Below are 14,041 nucleotides of genomic sequence, written 5' to 3'. Positions count from 1 at the left end.
TTTTGAAATTTTTTATGTAACTATTATAACATTCTTATGTTAACATTTGTATTATCACTAAAACAACAAAACTGTTTATTATAATTTAGAACATTTGCTTCTTTTAGCCATGTGTTATAGTATTTCAACACAATTTTTATACAGTAATAATATTACAATATTATTATTGCTAGTTTGAATACTTTTCCTTGAGGTATGGGTTGAAATGACCTACCCTTTTATTTTAGAAAAATTATGCTATTCACCATAAATTAGTTCTACCTGTGTTTGAACTTTATGTAAATACATCCATTGAGTATATATTCCTTTGCATTGACTTATTTTACTCCAAATTATGTTTGTGATGTTTATCCATATCAGTGTATGCAATAGGAATTGGCTTATTTATATTGCTGTATAGTATTCCATGGTATGAATATACCCTAACCTGTGTCTTCACTCTGCTTATGAATATGAGGATTGTTAACAGTTTGAAGGTGCTATGAATAATGCTTGCTATGTATGTTATTTTACATGACCTTTTAAACACATATATACACATATATGCTTAGCATATACCTAAGAGGAAAAGTGCTGAATTATGGTATTTTTATATTCAGTTTTAATCTATATTTCTAGATTTTCATTTCTGCCAGCAATCTATGAGTTCCAGGAGCTCCTTATCATCAACAGCAGTGATATTGTCAGTGTTTTTGAAAGTGGGTGTGTGGTATCTAACTGTGACTTTTATCAAGATATTTCTGACGTTCTGAGAATGAATGGCTTTCCATATGTTTATTGAAATTTCTCTTGTGAAATATCTATTCAAATTGATTGCACATTTTAAATTGAGACATCTCCTATTTTCTTATATTTGAAGTTCCAGCCTTTGGTTAGTGAACACCCCTCCAGGTCCTTGCATGGGGACATAAGTCACTGTTTTGAAGGTTTGTATAGTGTTATGTAGTATAGCCATATCATAATTTTTCTAATTACTTTCCTGTTGAAGGTCAATTAGTTTATGTTCACGCTTTTGTCATAATAATGCCTACATATAGTGTGCGTGTGTATATGTATATATGTATATGTGTGTGTGCATACACATATAGAAAAAGACTTGGCACTGTAGACTTACTGGGTCAAAGCGTTTGTATATGTTAAATGTAACATATATTGTTCTATTACATTCCAAAATGTCTGTATCTATTAATATTACTATTTGCATTGTTTAGGAAACCTCAAGTCACCAAATTATCAATTGTCCAAGATATTTTTGAGTTATTACAATTTCAGATAATCTGAAAGTGAAATTGATCTCCTTTAGCTTTAGTCTGCTCTTCTCCATCCAACAGAAGACCACTAGAAACAACACACACACACACACACCCATCCATTAATAACAATACAAAGCCAAAAATACCCACTGTAAAGTGCCAAGAAAATGGCAACATGATTTCAGTGTAAATCTATAGAGAGATCATTAGAATGTCAAAACAAAAATTTAAAAAGTCTATACAGGCTGAATGCACTGACACCTGAGGCTGACTTATATTGTCAAGGAGATGAAACATGAGAGACTGCCAAGGGAGGTTTGTGCAGATCAGCTTGGGGAGGAAGGGCAAATAGTAGGCACAAAAATCTTACTGTTATGAGCTACATTATAAAATCATGAGATTAAGATAAAATTAAATGTGTATGCTTTCTCTCTTCATTAGGGACTTATTCAGTGTAATATTCTAAATTCTAGATTTTTCTTGTCACTCATCTGAAATGAGCACCATTCTCAAACTGAATTTTTTTTTTATTATAGACTCTGAGGGGATTTTACCTGGCCTTGCTAATGTTGGGCATATGAACTTTTTCTCTAATATCCAAGTAGCTGTATCCAAAGTAGTTTCCCATTTATGATACTGCTAAAAGTATTATTAAACTCAAGACTGTTATTTGTAGAAATGACTGAGTGTGCATTCTATAATGAGAATCCTTTATTTTTTACTGTAAACACACATAAGCATATACTATAAATTATACAGAGAAGGTTCCCATTAACTTGTTCATTTTCATGAAGTAATTCTTGATAGTATTTGCAAATGTGGCTCAGGGAATGGCCTCTGTGCTAGACCAGTCTGTATTTTCTTTTTTACGGCTTTTGCTATTCTTGCCTGACAATTTGTTCTGTTAAAATGGCTAGACTGCTTTATTGCCTTTATTTTTATCTTTGCTTAAGTATTTCCTTAAATTTTAAATTATTGATGATCCCTATTTTCTAAACATTTTAAATCTCTCCTTCTCAACTGGATCCTTTATGTCTGCATTTAAACTGTCTTAAGTCTCTAATCATGAACAGAATAAACAAATAACCTCAAAAATTATATCAGAATCATGCCTCTAACTCCCGCTCTCTCTCACTTTCCTTCAACAATTGACTTCTCAAAAGTGATCTTCCATTCATCCCTCAGCCCACTGCAGTCAAGATTTAGCCACCTCCCCTCCACTCCCTGGAAACAATTCACGTTAAGATTACCAGTGACCTCCAGCAGTACCTGATCTCTCAGAGTATCGTTCATCAATCCTTCTTTCTTTCTGTTCTGGTAAATAACAATTTTCTCCACTATAATGAAGTAGTACCTCTTAATTGCTTGTTCCAACATTCTAGCTTTTCCTCCACCTCCTGTGCAGGTTCATTCTTCTCCAGCTACTGTCATCTCTCATCAGCAGGTGCATTGAAAGCAACTCCTCACTGTGCCCTCCCACCCGTTCACTCCTGCATCATGCCCATTTTATTACACGTTGTAGCCAGAATAATATTTCCAAAGTGAAAGCCTGATGATGTTATGCCCCTGTGAAAGCTTTTAAATGACTTTCCATTTTTCATGGGATAAAGACCCAAGTCCTCCACCTGTCCCACATGACTCCACAAAGGCCCTAGCTCTGGCCATATCTCCAGCCTCATCTTATTCCACTCTCTTTACCCTGGCCACTCATACGTTCCTCCCCACGACAGAGTTTTGGTAAATAATCTTCCTTCTGCTGGTAATGCTTTTCCCTCCTGTCTAAGGCTTCAAAATGTCTGCTAATTCTTCACGTCTCAGTTTCATCATGATTTCCTCAGGGATCCTACCTGACACCCAGATTAAGTCACATCTCCTTTATGCATTAACTACATGGACATTTCCTTCAGGCCACTCATCACAATAAAAAGTATGACATTATACATTAACTTACCTAATATTTTCTTGTTTTCTGGCTATGTACTGGTAGGACAGTACAGAGAACAGAATCTATGTCAGCTTATACTCATTACTGCGTTCCCTAGTGCCTAGCATGGTTCCTTTAGTATAGTAAGTACTGAACTACAAAAACTATGAAACCTTCTTCCACTCATATTTATGGAAGTCTTATTTCCCCCACTGGGCTCTGAAAATCAATTTATAGGTGCCCAGTGCTACAGCACTGTAAGTTTTCTTTTTTTTTCTATTTTTTTCAGAAATTTACTGAGATGCATATCAACAATATCTACTATCCTGGACTGTATAGAATGTATTATTAGTGGTCCCAATTTTCGTGTCTACCTGCATCCACTTTTCCATGTGACTTTATTGTTCCTCTCATTAGGAAGCCAGAGTAACTTTTTCCACCCTGAATTTTGGAATCAGAAATAGGACTTGCTTTCACCTTCATAAGCAGAAGTCCTGAAATAACTAGTATACTTGGGCTTACTCTTTGGCATCATTGGTATCACCATGGCAAGAGCTTGCTCAGCACCACGACTGCTCCTAAGCTCAGAATGAGAGACAACTGAGACAGAGCTACCTACAGCTGAGCCCTGTTGGACTGGCCAATCCCCAACAGACCTAGGGACATATAAGCTAAATAAATGCTCATTACATGCTTCTGAGATTTTTGAGGATGGTTGTTACATAGCATTATTGTGGCCACAGTTAAATGATACAAGATGTTAGAAGGATTAAATGAGATTTGGAGGCAAAACATTTGAAGCAGAGCCTACTCCTTTCCCTGCATTTTCCACCAGTTGAGTTGGTATGAAAATGACACACTCTGCAGCTTTGTACTTTTTTAACATCCAGCTGAAACTTTCATATGTTATAGCAGAATGTGATAGAAAACTAGTTCCCATCAGTCTGACAAAACCAAAGGTAGGCAATTGTGATGGTGAAGGCAGAAGCTACTATTTATTGGGCATCAGCTCTTTTTGGAGTTGCATGGCTCTTTTTAATGGTATCTTTGCTCACTCTTTTATTTATCCTCTTGTTTTTATTGCTTTCATCTCCTTTTTTTTTGATGTGCATGGTTCTTTGTTTTATCATTATTTTAAGTTCTTGAGTTGAAGAATGCCATTTATAATTTTAATTTTTCTTCTTTTCTTTTATGAATATCTATGACTACAAATTCTGTCTAACTGTGCCCTCCCCTACATGTATAGCATTCACTGCATTCCTCAACTTTTTTATATGTGGTGTTTTCTTTGCCATTTATTCCTAAATATTTCACAATTATATTATTTTCTCTTTGACTCAAGAATTATTTTTAAATGTTTTGCTTTTGCTAAGCACAATAGCACAATAGCAAAAGCATTTTTTAAAAGCAAAGCATTTTAAAATATTATATATGTATGTGTGTTTAAAATTCTCTATATATTATGATCTTAAAAAAACCTTTGGAGGGGTGGGAGAGAGACTACCTCCTCTTCCCCTATACCTAGCCAATTTTCAGAGATAACAAATGGTCCAGCAAGGAGCATGCCTTCGATATGTAAACTAAACCTATGTACCCCAGCAGGCAATATTCTTCTGCCTCCAGCATCAGATACCAGGCAACAAGAGACCACCCCCATATCCCAGAGCATGCTAGAACTATCCCAACTAGCCGATTCTAAACTGTTCATCCTACCCTGCATTGCTTTTCCCTTGATATCTCCATCCATTCAGGCTGCTGAAACAAATTATGGTAACCTGGATGGCTTATAAACAACAGAAATTTATTTCATACAATTCTGGAGGATGGGACGTTCAAGATCAAGGTGCTGGCAGGTTCCCTGTCTGGTGAGAGCTGGCTTTCTGGTTCATAGATAGCACTTTTTATCTGTGTTCTCACCTGGCAGAAGAGAACTCTGGTCTACATAGCCCCTTGTAGGGGTGTGAATCCCATTCACGGGGACTCCAGACACATGACCTAATCATTTCCCAAAGGCCTCACCTTGCAATACCATCACCTTTGGGGTTACGTTTCAACATATGCATTTTGGAAGAGCACAAACTTTCAGACCACAGCATGTGAAACCCCCAGGCCAGGCTCTGTATTTATGGTTTCTCCTGGCCCACCGGACCCTCTTCAGTAGCTGTGCCTCTTGTCTCTAGGACCTTTGAGTGTAATGAACTTTGTCTTCCTGAGCCTTTTCTCTGCCTCCTCTTGTGGCCCCAGTTGACTATCTCATAATATATATTCTAAATAAAAACAGATTTAGTCAAAACCTGCTCTTTTTTGACAGCTGTTTTATTGGGGTATTATACCTAACTTAATTGCATTATATTTAGGCAAGGTGTACTATAAATGATCAATTATTTAATATTTGTTAAAATTACCCTGTGACTGCAAAGATTGATAGAGTGTTTTTTATGACTTCATTAATTTTCTCTTGCTAACGGCTCCTTTCAAATAGTCTATAAGATACCATGCAGCCATAAAATGGAACACGATCATGTCCTTTGCAGGAACATGGTTGGAGCTGGAAGCCATTATCCTCATCAAACTAATGCAAGAACAAGAAACCAAATGCTGAATGTTCTCACTTATAAGTGGGAGCTGAACCATGAGAACACATGGACACATGAAGGGGAACAAAACACACTAGGGCCTGTCAGGGTGTCGGGGGGAAGGAGAGCATCAGGAACAACAGCTAACAGATGTTGGGATTAATATGTAGGTTGATCTGTGCCGCAAATCACCATGGCATACATTTACCTGTGTAACAAACCTGCACCTCCTGCACAAGTACCTCAGAACATAAAAGTTGAAAAAAAAAATCTATATGATCATCATTTGTTAATGTATATGTAAATTCTGAGGCAGGTATATTTTTAATAGCCACTATTTTAGTTAAATTTTTTCTATAATTCTATTTCTCTCTGCAGATGTATATATAAATAAAAGGAAAATTTTAATCATAAAATATACTATTCATACTTAATAGAAATTTTATCTTAAAATATATATAATCAGATATTACTATTATTACAATATTGAAATAGTCTTCTCTCTGTTTTACTTTAAACCACTCTTTCATTAACTTAGAGAAATCTCATAAATAGCATAAAGTTGGAATGCATACATTTAATCTGAGAATCATTGTTAGCAGATATCTTTAAACGAGTGTTTGTTCTTTGTTTAGTTGGAAGTTATAGATTTCATTGTTATTGTTTTAATGGTTACCTCAAAATTTTAACATGTAGTATCTCACTTAAATTGAAATATTAAGTCAATCAAGGCAATCTTTGTTAAGTTTTGGTACCAATTTTATGCTAACTTTATAAAATTAATTTTTGAAGCTTCTGTTTATGTTGTAGAACTGCTTAACTATTATTGAAATATTTTATTATATAAAACTTTGCAGAATTCCCCTGTAAAACTATCTGGCCATATTGTTTTCAGGAAGTGGGAAATAGCTTTTTGACAACTTGCTTATTACTTTTAGACTAATTGGTCTATAAGGATTTTCCAAATATTTTTCAGGAAATTTGGTAAATTTAGAAAAATGCATGACTTGAAAATTCACTCTACAACTTTGGTTATTTTATTCCTCAAAATATATTTGGTATATATATATTTGGTTTATATATGAATATAAATATATTCATATATAAATGTATTTATATACATAAATGTATTTATATGTGAATATAAATACATTTTATATTTATAAATATATATAAATGTATATATAAATATAAATACATATATAATATAAATACATTTATATATAAATATATATATAATATAAATATATAAACCAAATATATATATGATTATCTTAATTCTTAGACCACTGATTCTATGTATTGTATCTTCATTTTTATTCATTGACTCTTCATTTTTTTCCCTCTCTCTCTTATTTATTTTTTAATAGACAGCATCTTGCGCTGTTGCCCAGGCTAAAGTGCAATGGCATGATCATGGCTCACTGTAGCCTCAAATTCCTGAGTCAGAGTGACCCTCCAACCTCAGCCTCCCAAATAACAAGTACTACCAGCACATACCACGATGCCTGGATAATATTTTTATTCTTTGCGTAGATGGGGTTTCATTATGTTGCTCAGACTGGTCTCAAACTCTTGGGCTCAAGCAATCCTCCTGCCTCGGCCTCCCGAAGTGCTGGAATTACAGGTGTGAGCTACCACACCTGGCCTGACTCTTCCTTTTGCATGGTTGCTGTCACTTGTGTACTTTTTGAATGTGAGCTCATTTCCAGGAAACTTGCAGGATTCACAAGAATCCTGTGAATTAACCTATGGAACAGTTTTGTGTTGTCTCTGAAGAGTTTCTGTGGATTTCAAAGGTCTTTTCCTATTTGTGATTTTCTTGGTTTGGGCTTCTAGCCCCAAATATGGCTAATAAATTCAGATCCCATAATCTCAGGTGGCACAGCCCTAGAATTTCATTTTCTCAATGGTGACTTATCTTTTTTTATTTAAACTATCCAAAGCCTAGAACATAGGCAAGATTCTTCACTGCATCCATAAACTTGTAGAAGCATTTGTCAGTATCTATATTTGACGAGAAGGTACTACTTTAATGTTTAGGATCTAGGTTCTAGTGGGCTAGAGTCTTTGATTTTACTCCTGTGAAGGCTTTAGAACTCTAGGCCCCCAGCCATTCTGTTTATTATTATTAATTTTTTAAAATTTCAATAGGATTTTGGGGAACAGGTGGTGTTTGGTTACATGAATAAGCTCTTTAGTGGTGATTTCTGAGATTTTGGCGCACCCATCACCCAAGCAGCGTACCCTGTATGCAATGTGTAGTCTTTTATTTCTCACCACCCCTCACCCTTTCCCCTGAGTCACAAAAGTCCAGTGAATCATTCTTATACTTTTATGTCCTCATAGTTTAGCTCCCACATATGAGTGAGAACATAAAATGTTTGACGTTTCATTCCTGACTTATTTCACTTAGAATAATAGTCCCCAATTCCACCCAGGTTGCTGCAAATGCCATTATTTCATTCCTTTTTATGGCTAAGTAGTATTCCTTGGTACATATATACCACATTTTCTGTATCCACTCGTTCATTGATAGGCATTTGGGGTGGTCCCATATTTTTGCAATTGCAAATTGTGCTGCTATAAACGTGTGTGCAAGTATTTTTATGGTATAATGACTTATTTTCCTCTGGGTAGATACCTAGTAGTGGGATGGCAGAATCAAACAATAGATCTACTTTTAGTTCTTTAAGGAATCTCCACACTGTTTTCCACAGTGGTTGTACTAGTTTACACTCCCACCAACAGTGTAAAAGTGTTCCCTTTTCACCTTACCATATTATTTTTTGATTTTTTGATTACGGCCATTCTTGCAGAGATGAGGTGGTATTGCATTGTGATTTTCATTTGCATTTCCCTGATAATTAGTGATATTCAGTATTTTTCCATATCCTTTTTTGTCATTTGTATACCTTCTTTGGAGAATTGTCTATTCATATCTTTAGCCCACTTTTTGATGAGATTTTTTTTTCTTACTGATTTGTTTGTGTTCTTTGTAGATTTGGGATATTAGTACTTTGTTAGATGTATAGACTGTGAAGATTTTTCTCCCATTCTGTGGGTTGTGGGTTCTGTTAACTCTTCTGATTATTTCTATTGCTGTGCAGAAGCTTTTTAGTTTAATTAAGTCCCACCTATTTATCTTTGTTTTTGTTACATTTGCTGTGGGGTTCTTGGTCATGAAATCCTTGCTTAAGCCAGTGTCTAGAAGGGTTTTTCTGATGTTATCTTATAGAATCTTCATGGCTTCAGATCTCAGACTTAAGTCTTTGATCCATCTTGAGTTGATTTTTGCATAAGGTGAGAGATGAGGATCCAGTTTTATTCTCCTACATGTGACTTACCAATTATCCCAGCACCATTTTTTGAATAGGGTGTCCTTTTCCTATTTCATGTTTCTGTTTGCTTTGTTGAAGATCAGGTGACTGGATTTGGCTTTATTTCTGGGTTCTCTGTTCTGTTTCATTGGTCTATGTGCCTATTTTTATACCACTACCATGGTGTTTTGATGTCTATGCCTTATACTACAATTTGAAGTTGGATAATGTGATGCCTCCATATTCGCTCTTTTTGCATAGTCTTGCTTTGGCTCTGTGGGCTCTTTTTTGGTTCCATATGAATTTTAGGATTGCTTTTTCTAGTTCTGTGAAGAATGATGGTGGTATTTTTCTGGAAATTGCATTGAATTTGTAGACTGCTTTTGGCAGTATAGTCATTTTTGCAATATTGATTCTACCCATCCAAGAGCATTAGATGTGTTTCCATTTGCTTGTGTCATCCATAATTTCTTTCAGCAGTGTTTTGTAGTTTGCCTTGGAGAAGCTTTTCATGTCCTTGGTTAAGTATATCCCTAGGTATTTTTTTTTTTTTTTTTTGCAGCTATTGTAAAAGGGGTTGAGTTTTTTATTTGATTCTCAGCTTAGTTACTGTTGGTGTGTAACAAGTTACTGATATGTGTATGACAATTTTGTATCCTGAAACTTTGCTTAATTCATTTACCAGTTCTAGGAGCTTTTTGAATGATTCTTTAGGGTTTTCTAAGTATACAATCATATCATCAGCAAACAGTAGCAGTTTGACTTCCTTTTTACCAATTTGGATGCCCTTTATTTCTTTCTCTTGTCTCATGGAACTGGCTAGGACTTCCACTACTATAATGAAGAGAAGTGGTGAAAGTGGACATCCTTGTCTTGTTCCAGTTCTCAGAGGAAGTGTTTTCAACTTTTCCCCATTCACTATAATGTTGGATGTGGGTTTGTCATAGATGGCTTTTATTACCTTAAGGAATGTCCCTTCTTTGCTGATTTTGCTGGGAGTCTTAATCAAAAAAAAGGATTCTGGATTTTGTCAAATGCTTTTTCTGCATCTATTGAGATGAACATGTGATTTTTGTTTTTAATTTTGTTTGTGTACTGTATCACATTTATTGACTTACATATGTAAAACCATCCCTGCATCTCTGGTATGAAACCCACTTGATCATGGTAGGTAATCTTTTTGATGTTCTGTTGGATTTGGTTCACTAGTATTTTGTTGAGGATTTTTGCATCTATATTTATCAGGGATATTGGTCTGTAGTTTTCCTTCTTTGTTATGTCTTTTTCCTGGTTTTCATATTAGGGTGATATTGGCTTCATAGAACGATTTAGGGAGGATTTCCTCTTTCTCTATCCTGTGGAATAATGTCAATAGGGTTGGTACTAATTCTTATTTGAATGTCTGATATAATTCAGCTGTGAATCCATCTGGTCCTGGATTTTTTTCTGTTGACTTTTTTTTTTAATACCATTTCAAACTCACTGATTGTTATTCATCTGTTCAAAGATTCTATAACTTGCTGGTTTAATCTAGGGGGCTGTATATTTCTATTTATCCCTCTCCTTTAGGTTTTCTAGTTTGTGCATATAAAGGTATTCATAGGAGCCTTGAATAATCTTTTGTAGTTCTGTTCTCAAGCTGTAATATCCCTCGTTTCATATCCAATTGAGCTTATTTGGATCTTCTCTCTTGTCTTTTTGGTTAATCTTGTTAACGGTCTATCAATTTTATTTATCTTTACAAAGAACCAGCTTTGTTTTTTTCATTTATATTTTGTAGATTTTGTTTCAATTTCATTTATTTCTTCTCTGATCTTTATTTCTTTTCTTCTGCTGGGTTTGGGTTTGAATTGTTCTTGTTTCTCCAGTTCCATGAGGTGTGACCAGAGATTGTTTATTTGTGGTCTTTTAGATTTTTTGATGTAGACATTTAATGCTGTGAACTTTCCTCTTAGCCCCGCTTTTGCCATATGCCAGAGGTTTTGATGGGTTGTGTCCCGATTATAGTTCAGTTCAAATCATTTTTAAATTTCCATCTTGATTTCATTGTTGACTCAACAGTCATTCAGGAGCAGGTTATTTAATTTCCATGTATTTGCATGGATTTGAGAATTCCTTTTGGAGTGGGTATTCAATTGTATTCCACTGTGGTCTGAAAGTGACATAATTTTAATTTCCTTGATATAATTTTGATTTTCTTAAATTTATTGAGACTTGTTTTGGGGCCTATCATATGGCCTATCTTGGGGACTGTTCCCTGTGCTGGTAAGTAGAATGTATATTCTGCAGTTATTGGGTAGAATGTTCTGTAAATATCTGTTAAGTCCATTTGTTGTAGGGTATAGTTTAAGTTCATTGTTTCTTTTTTTTTTTTTGAGACAGAGTCTTGCTCTGTCATCCAGGCTGGAGTGCAATGGTGTGATCTCGGCTCACTGCAACCTTCATCCACTGCAACCTTCGCCTCCCGGATTCAAGCAATTCTCCTGCCTCAGCCTCCTGAGTAGCTGGGATTACAGGTGCCGGCCACCATGCCCAGCTAATTTTTTTATCTTTAGTAGAGATGGAGTTTCACCATGTTGGTCAGGCTGGTCTCAAACTCCTGACCTCGTGATCCCCCACCTTGGCCTCCCAAAGTGCTGGGATTACAGGCGAGTTCATTGTTTCTTTGTGCCACTGTGCCCGGTGAGTTCATTGTTTCTTTTTTTTTCTTTCTTTAATTATACTTTAAGTTTTAGGGTACATGTGCACATTGTGCAGGTTAGTTACATATGTATACATGTGCCATGCTGGTACGCTGCACCCACTAACTCGTCATCTAGCATTAGGTATATCTCCCAATGCTATCCCTCCCCCCTCCCCCCACCCCACCACAGTCCCCAGAGTGTGATATTCCCCTTCCTGTGTCCATGTGATCTCATTGTGCAATTCCCACCTATGAGTGAGAATATGCAGTGTTTGGTTTTTTGTTCTTGCGATAGTTTAGTTTACTGAGAATGATGCTTTCCAATTTCATCCATGTCCCTACAAAGGACATGAACTCATCATTTTTTATGGCTGCATAGTATTCCATGGTGTATATGTGCCACATTTTCTTGATCCAGTCTATCATTGTTGGGCATTTGGGTTGGTTCCAAGTCTTTGCTATTGTGAATAATGCCGCAATAAACATACGTGTGCATGTGTCTTTATAGCAGCATGATTTAGAGTTCTTTGGGTGTATACCAAGTAATGGGATGGCTGGGTCAAATGGTATTTCTAGTTCTAGATCCCTGAGGAATCGCCACACTGACTTCCACAATGGTTGAACTAGTTTACAGTCCCACCAACAGTGTAAAAGTGTTCCTATTTCTCCACATCCTCTCCAGCACCTGTTGTTTCCTGACTTTTTAATGATTGCCATTCTAACTGGTGTGAGATGGTATCTCATAGTGGTTTTGATTTGCATTTCTCTGATGGCCAGTGATGGTGAGCATTTTTTCATGTGTTTTTTGGCTGCATAAATATCTGTCTTCTTTTGAGAAGTGTCTGTTCATGGCCTTTGCCCACTTTTTGATGGGGTTGTTTGTTTTTTTCTTGTAAATTTGTTTGAGTTCATTGTAGATTCTGGATATTAGCCCTTTGTCAGATGAGTAGGTTGCAAAAATTTTCTCCCATTTTGTAGGTTGCCTGTTCACTCTGACGGTAGTTTCTTTTGCTGTGCAGAAGCTCTTTAGTTTAAGTAGATCCCATTTGTCAATTCTGGCTTTTGTTGCCATTGCTTTTGGTGTTTTAGACATGAAGTCCTTGCCCATGCCTATGTCCTGAATGGTAATGCCTAGGTTTTCTTCTAGGGTTTTTATGGTTTTAGGTTTAATGTTTAAGTCTTTAATCCATCTTGAATAGATTTTTGTATAAGGTGTAAGGAAGGGATCCAGTTTCAGCTTTCTACATATGGCTAGCCAGTTTTCCCAGCACCATTTATTAAATAGGGAATCCTTTCCCCATTTCTTGTTTTTCTCAGGTTTGTCAAAGATCAGATAATTGTAGATATGCGGTGTTATTTCTGAGGGCTCTGTTCTGTTCCATTGATCTATATCTCTGTTTTGGTACCAATACCATGTTGTTTTGGTTACTGTAGCCTTGTACTGTAGTTTGAAGTCAGGTAGTGTGATGCCTCCAGCTTTGTTCTTTTGGCTTAGGATTGACTTGGTGATGTGGGCTCTCTTTGGGTTCCATATGAACTTTAAAGTAGTTTTTTCTAATTCTGTGAAGAAAGGCATTGGTAGCTTGATGGAGATGGCATTGAATCTGTAAATTACCTTGGGCAGTATGGCCATTTTCACGATATTGATTCTTCCTACACATGAGCATGGAATGTTCTTCCATTTGTTTGTATCCTCTTTTATTTCCTTGAGCAGTGGTTTGTAGTTCTCCTGGAAGAGGTCCTTCACATCCCTTGTAAGTTGTATTCCTAGGTATTTTATTCTCTTTGAAGCAATTGTGAATGGGAGTTCACTCATGATTTGGCTCTCTGTTTGTCTGTTGTTGGTGTATAAGAATGCTTGTGATTTTTGTACACTGATTTTGTATCCTGAGTTGGTGTATAAGAATGCTTGTGATTTTTGTACATTGATATTGTATCCTGAGACTTTGCTGAAGTTGCTTATCAGCTTAAGGAGATTTTGGGCTGAGACAATGGGCTTTTCTAGATATACAATCATGTCGTCTGCAAACAGGGACAATTTGACTTCCTCTTTTCCTAATTGAATACCCTTTATTTCCTTCTCCTGCCTAATTGCCCTGGCCAGAACTTCCAACACTATGTTGAATAGGAGTGGTGAGAGAGGGCATCCCTGTCTTGTGCCAGTTTTCAAAGGGAATGCTTCCAGTTTTTGCCCATTCAGTATGATATTAGCTGTGGGTTTTTCATAGATAGCTCTTATTAGTTTGAAATACGTCCCATCAATACCTAATTTATTGAGAGTTTTT

The 14,041-nt window shown here is 36.0% G+C and overlaps 1 long non-coding RNA gene across 4 annotated transcripts in view; it reads left to right on the top strand.

The window, feature by feature from the left end:
• Nucleotides 1–14,041, top strand: part of LOC107974202 (uncharacterized) — a 386,436-nt gene that overhangs the window by 358,953 nt on the left and 13,442 nt on the right. For 3 of the 4 annotated variants that reach the window (XR_008547453.2, XR_010156481.1, XR_008547455.2), the window contains one exon: nucleotides 11,456–11,755. The exons of the other annotated variant lie outside the window; for it this stretch is intronic. This is a non-coding gene — a long non-coding RNA (uncharacterized LOC107974202). The remainder of the gene's footprint in view (nucleotides 1–11,455; nucleotides 11,756–14,041) is intronic. 4 annotated transcript variants of the gene reach the window in all.

Source organism: Pan troglodytes, chromosome 3 (genome assembly GCF_028858775.2).
Source record: "Pan troglodytes isolate AG18354 chromosome 3, NHGRI_mPanTro3-v2.0_pri, whole genome shotgun sequence".
NCBI lineage: Eukaryota > Metazoa > Chordata > Mammalia > Primates > Hominidae > Pan > Pan troglodytes.
Note: the sequence above shows the minus strand (reverse complement) of the source record. Positions and strands in the feature narration are given on the sequence as shown.